Raw genomic sequence first — 7,044 nt, 5'->3', positions numbered from 1 at the left:
TGTAATGAGTGTAGCCCAGCTGCTGTTACTGTAAACGTATGATGGGGGGTCTCATTGGGGGGGATTAAAATGTGATCAGGGGGTAGTGGGGGGGGGGGGGGGGGTTGTAGGAGTCCTTAGTAGAGTAGATGAGGCTTTCGGGCCTTGTTGATGAGGCTGATGGCAGTTGGGAAGAAGCTGTTCTTGTGGCGAGAGGTTCTGGTCTTGACAGACAGCAGTCTCTTGCTGAGGGTGAGTATTTCAAAGACTTTGGGTCTGGGGTGGGAGGAGTCGGCCACGATTTTACGAGAACGCTTCAGTGTCCTGGCAGTGTGCAGGTGCTGAAGGGATGGCAGGCTACATCCGATCACCTCAGCACAGCGGATGATTCGCTGTCTGTTCATTGAGAGTGGCAGGAGTGTACCAGATGGTGATGTCCATCGAGGATGGACTCAATGATTGAGGTGTAGAAGTGCACCATCGTTGCCTTTGGCACTTTTAATTTCTTCAGCTGCCGCATGAAGTACACGCTCTGTTGTGCCTTCTTGGTGAGAGCTCTGATGTTCAGCTCCCATTTCAGGTCCTCATGATGGTTCCCAGGAAACAGCAGGACTGGGGAGTCACACTAGGGGGAGGGTGAGACTATGTTCCTCTAATCCACAATCATCTCCTGTCTTTTGAGCATTTAGGACCAGGTTGTTTTGACTACACCAAGTCACCAGATCGACCTCCTGCCTGTATTCTAACAGAAACCCAAAAAGTGTTTAAATCCACAAGAGTATTGTTAGATTCCTCCACAATGGAAAGGGCAAGGCTGTAGATACGAGCGTACTCATTACAATACTGTTCATGTGAGCTTTCAGGGCATAAATAAACAATAAATAAACTTGAGGTTTAGCAAACAAATTGTGACATTAACATGAAGGAAACACTTGGAGTCAGTGATGTATTCAATTCAGATAAAACAGCCAAAAATGAGTGACTTTTATGAGATGATTAATTTTGTGATTAAACCTCTTAAAATGTCATGGCAGGCCGAGCAACTTTCTGGAATGTTAATGATTAGTGGTTAACTAACCACTGACTGAACAGTGCAATGTTTGGTTTGCTGTAAAAACAACTCCAATGCAACTATATCTCTCTAAGTGCATACATGTTAAGTGTGAGAAATCTGATCTGGGGCAACCAAAACCTATAGAAAAATTAAAACACGTATGACGGAGGCCGGGTACTTTGCGCGGCCGACACGGGTTCGAATCCGACCCGAGGCCCTTTGCTGCATGTCATCCCCTCTCTCTCTCTCTTCCCACCTTTCCTGTCTGCCTGCTGTCCCCCCCCCCACACCCCCCCCAAAAAAATAAAACCATTTATGTCTTAGATGGGTTTCAGACAAGCTTGAACGCCGTAAAAACTTCCAATCATTGCTTAGAGCCACCAAGTCATTCGGATGTTTTTCCGATACAATATGAATGCAGCATATTGCTTGTTCAAACCTTGTTTCTTGTCAACAATGTAATAATCATACTAATAAAAAACAACGATAAAATACTGTTGAGCACTGAAAATGTGTTGTGAACTACAACTGCCATAATTCTGGTCAGACATCTGGAGGTTTCGAGTACCGTTCTGCTGTTGTATTCTGAGCATTATTTGTGCATAGAGTACCGTATATAAAAACTGGTCTATTGTTGTCATGATTCCCGCTTTACTTTTTTCTTGTCCCGTCTCAAATACGTACTGATTAGTAGGCTATTAATGATGAGTTAATTAATGATTAATGATCCCAAGGGAAAATCCAACAGGGATCCTGTTACCCACAGGACTCCCAAAAAATGTCAAACTCAATTAGCAACCATGTCTATAAAGGGCAGTTTATATAGTACAGTGATTTATGATGGTCACCAACCATGATCATTATGCTATTATCATCGATGTCCATGATAACAGAATATGATGGTCGGTGGCGACCGCCATAAATTGTTGTACCCTTAACACGGCTAGCCATGTTATGCTAACCCGTACAGCGCTGATGCGTAACCCGTACAGCGTTGACGCGGTAGTCTACGTGCACTCTGAGGGCCAGCTAGGATTTTAACGTCGGAGGAAGTTGCCTGTGGTACAGCTGGTTAAACATCCCCGAGTAGACGGCAGGAAGCTCCTCCATCGTGAGGTCGATGTTGTCGAAGCCCTGGTCCAGGCCGTGAAGCAGGAGCCTGGCTACGCAAGTGGTGATGGGCGTGGCTTTGTCGGTCTTGGCGAGCGCAGAGAGGTGCATCCACTCGCAGCGCAGACACTGCATTCATGTTCTCCTTGGATGGTTCTATTTTCCGAGCTGGCAAGTCTTCCAGCATTTGACAAGTTCTTCTGACATTTGTGTGTCCATGTGCTTGTGGTGTCAAAATGATCGGAATGTGTAAACCAAATCACGATTCATGCTAATAGGTAACTTTTCTAACTAATCAAGGCCACTCGACATGGATGGCAACTGTAATACCATAATTACAAATCACGTGAGCAAAATAAAATGTTTCTTGCCACCAACAAAGTATATCTACTTTTGTCCGGGATGTTTCTGCCTCTATGGTTTCTGCATAATGACGTCAAGTCGGTAAGTCATCTACCAAATGTTCGAGTTGCTGAGTTGTTGCGACTTTGGCATCGGTCACGGGAATTTTCCCAGTCGGGGTCTCATTTTTCCGATTACAGCTCATTACGCACGTGCTTATCACTCACTGATGACATCACTCAATGATGGCATTACTCGAGTGACATCACTGGTGACATCACAATTGCTCGAGCGTGAATGTAGAATATACTCCAACCCACAGTATGACATTATGACATCATAAGTGATGTCATCATTGATGTCGCAATGTCTATTCATGAGTGAGATCATCAATGAGTTAGGACATCACTGATGATGTCACAATGTCTGACATCATCAGTGTCATGTCACAAATCACTTACGCAGAGCAATCAGAATCACTTTCATTGCCACAATATTCAAGACTACATTATGATAATGCAGTATGCAGCCTAGCGGTCATATCAATATTCAGAGATGACATCACTGATGACATCATCACCGTTATCCATTCCTGACTCAATGAATGACTGACTCACCCTAAAACGCCCTCTCTTGAACACGTGCTGCGCAAGTGATAAAAACACATTGCAAGTGCAGTCCAATACAATATAGTGTTAAGGCGATAGGAGTGTTAGGTATAGGCATTAAATATGTATTTACAGTCCAAGTTACAGTAAATAGGCATTAAATGGGAATTTAATGCCAGCTGTCAGCTGTCAGCTGTAGCTTGACAGCGAACCCAACCCACAGTATGACAACATCATGACATCATAAGTGAGGTCATCTCTGATGATCATCATTGATGTCGCAATGTCTATGCATAAGTCACATCATCAATAATTTATGACATCACTGATGATGTCACAATGTCATGGCACAAATCACTTACGCACAGAACAATCAGAATCAGAATAACTTTCACTGCCACAATATTCAAGACTACTTTCTGGTATGCGGTATGCAAAAAAACTAAAAGACAAAAACAACATTGCAAGTGCAGTCCAATACAATATTGTTAAGGGGATAGGAGTATTACGTATAGGCGGCATTAATGTATTTACAGTCCAAGTTAAATAGGCATTTACAGTACAAGCGGTGCGCAATGTAGCTAAGAGTAAAATTGAGTAGAAAGTTCTGGTAGTAGTAGCTATAATACTTTAATGTAATGAGTGTAGCCCAGCTGCTGTTACTGTAAACGTATGATGGGGGGTCTCATTGGGGGGGATTAAAATGTGATCAGGGGGTAGTGGGGGGGGGGGGGGGGGGTTGTAGGAGTCCTTAGTAGAGTAGATGAGGCTTTCGGGCCTTGTTGATGAGGCTGATGGCAGTTGGGAAGAAGCTGTTCTTGTGGCGAGAGGTTCTGGTCTTGACAGACAGCAGTCTCTTGCTGAGGGTGAGTATTTCAAAGACTTTGGGTCTGGGGTGGGAGGAGTCGGCCACGATTTTACGAGAACGCTTCAGTGTCCTGGCAGTGTGCAGGTGCTGAAGGGATGGCAGGCTACATCCGATCACCTCAGCACAGCGGATGATTCGCTGTCTGTTCATTGAGAGTGGCAGGAGTGTACCAGATGGTGATGTCCATCGAGGATGGACTCAATGATTGAGGTGTAGAAGTGCACCATCGTTGCCTTTGGCACTTTTAATTTCTTCAGCTGCCGCATGAAGTACACGCTCTGTTGTGCCTTCTTGGTGAGAGCTCTGATGTTCAGCTCCCATTTCAGGTCCTCATGATGGTTCCCAGGAAACAGCAGGACTGGGGAGTCACACTAGGGGGAGGGTGAGACTATGTTCCTCTAATCCACAATCATCTCCTGTCTTTTGAGCATTTAGGACCAGGTTGTTTTGACTACACCAAGTCACCAGATCGACCTCCTGCCTGTATTCTAACAGAAACCCAAAAAGTGTTTAAATCCACAAGAGTATTGTTAGATTCCTCCACAATGGAAAGGGCGAGGCTGTAGATACGAGCGTACTCATTACAATACTGTTCATGTGAGCTTTCAGGGCATAAATAAACAATAAATAAACTTGAGGTTTAGCAAACAAATTGTGACATTAACATGAAGGAAACACTTGGAGTCAGTGATGTATTCAATTCAGATAAAACAGCCAAAAATGAGTGACTTTTATGAGATGATTAATTTTGTGATTAAACCTCTTAAAATGTCATGGCAGGCCGAGCAACTTTCTGGAATGTTAATGATTAGTGGTTAACTAACCACTGACTGAACAGTGCAATGTTTGGTTTGCTGTAAAAACAACTCCAATGCAACTATATCTCTCTAAGTGCATACATGTTAAGTGTGAGAAATCTGATCTGGGGCAACCAAAACCTATAGAAAAATTAAAACACGTATGACGGAGGCCGGGTACTTTGCGCGGCCGACACGGGTTCGAATCCGACCCGAGGCCCTTTGCTGCATGTCATCCCCTCTCTCTCTCTCTTCCCACCTTTCCTGTCTGCCTGCTGTCCCCCCCCCCACACCCCCCCCAAAAAAATAAAACCATTTATGTCTTAGATGGGTTTCAGACAAGCTTGAACGCCGTAAAAACTTCCAATCATTGCTTAGAGCCGCCAAGTCATTCGGATGTTTTTCCGATACAATATGAATGCAGCATATTGCTTGTTCAAACCTTGTTTCTTGTCAACAATGTAATAATCATACTAATAAAAAACAACGATAAAATACTGTTGAGCACTGAAAATGTGTTGTGAACTACAACTGCCATAATTCTGGTCAGACATCTGGAGGTTTCGAGTACCGTTCTGCTGTTGTATTCTGAGCATTATTTGTGCATAGAGTACCGTATATAAAAACTGGTCTATTGTTGTCATGATTCCCGCTTTACTTTTTTCTTGTCCCGTCTCAAATACGTACTGATTAGTAGGCTATTAATGATGAGTTAATTAATGATTAATGATCCCAAGGGAAAATCCAACAGGGATCCTGTTACCCACAGGACTCCCAAAAAATGTCAAACTCAATTAGCAACCATGTCTATAAAGGGCAGTTTATATAGTACAGTGATTTATGATGGTCACCAACCATGATCATTATGCTATTATCATCGATGTCCATGATAACAGAATATGATGGTCGGTGGCGACCGCCATAAATTGTTGTACCCTTAACACGGCTAGCCATGTTATGCTAACCCGTACAGCGCTGATGCGTAACCCGTACAGCGTTGACGCGGTAGTCTACGTGCACTCTGAGGGCCAGCTAGGATTTTAACGTCGGAGGAAGTTGCCTGTGGTACAGCTGGTTAAACATCCCCGAGTAGACGGCAGGAAGCTCCTCCATCGTGAGGTCGATGTTGTCGAAGCCCTGGTCCAGGCCGTGAAGCAGGAGCCTGGCTACGCAAGTGGTGATGGGCGTGGCTTTGTCGGTCTTGGCGAGCGCAGAGAGGTGCATCCACTCGCAGCGCAGACACTCCTGCGGGCAGAAGTCGATGTGGAAGGTGAGCGGGCTAAGTCGGCAGATCATGTACATGTCGGACATGCCGAAGGCGTCGGGATGGTTGTGCTGCTGCAGGATGCTGAGGAGAGACCTGAACTCGGAACGAACGCCGGTTTCCTCGAACACCTCACGAACCGCAGTGGCACAGATATTTTCTCCTGGAGCGGACAGGCCACCGGGGAACTCCCAAGCATTCTTCCTCTTGTTTTTGTCTTGTACGACGAGAACCTTTCCGTTGGACTCGTCAACAACTGCACCTGCCACTCCAATCTGGTGAGTTGCAAATCCAGGCAGCATGCTGTCCCCCTCTCCCAGCCAGAGGGCCAGGATGGCGCGCTCGTGTCTTGCATGGTGGAAGGTGAATCCGTGGACGGAGGCGGCGGCGGCGCAGCGGCTCAGGGAGATGGGGACGTGAAGCCACACTGCCACCGTCCCCTCCACTTTCCACCGGTCCAAGGAGATTTGCAGTAAGTTGCTGAATGAACTTTCGCTGATGTCCTGTGGTAAACCGCTGTGAGCCAGGTCCACTGTCACCCCACCGAATCGGTCCACTCTCCCAGTCAGAGCGCTGCTTCCCTCGGCTCGGTGCGGTGGGGACCGATTTGAAAACGCACGGACCGTTGTGTGTGCGGGACAGTACGCCTTGCTGCAAAGCTTGCTTCTCATCAATTGTAAAAGTCTGACACCAAAGGCAGCCATATACCTGACTGCCCACCACACCTGTTTGTTCTGTAGGCACCGGTTCTACTTTGCAAAGGAAGGATTTATGAGATAACTGATGACATCACAATTCAGTCTATGACATCACTGATGATGTCACAGACATACAGACATGTGTGCATTACATCACTGATGATGTCATCATCTGTGTTGTTATGGCATAATAATATTACGGACCATCTGTCCATCCGTCCGTTATGGCACAGAACATCTGTCCATTATGGCACAGACCATCTGTCCATCCGTCCGTTATGGCACCGACTACCTGTCCTGTGGGCCCCAGCCCCACAATCGCCG

General features: G+C 45.8%; 1 pseudogene across 1 annotated transcript; it reads right to left on the bottom strand.

Moving 5' to 3' along the window:
- Nucleotides 1-5,790: 5,790 nt before the first annotated feature.
- Nucleotides 5,791-6,693, bottom strand: LOC310772992 (nucleoside diphosphate-linked moiety X motif 6 pseudogene; annotated as a pseudogene). Its single transcript has one exon. The product of its transcript is annotated as a nucleoside diphosphate-linked moiety X motif 6 pseudogene (transcript).
- Nucleotides 6,694-7,044: the final 351 nt, after the last annotated feature.

This window comes from Poromitra crassiceps (assembly GCF_964638095.1).
Source record: "Poromitra crassiceps genome assembly, chromosome: 3".
Classification (NCBI taxonomy): Eukaryota; Metazoa; Chordata; class Actinopteri; order Beryciformes; family Melamphaidae; genus Poromitra; species Poromitra crassiceps.
Note: the sequence above shows the minus strand (reverse complement) of the source record. Positions and strands in the feature narration are given on the sequence as shown.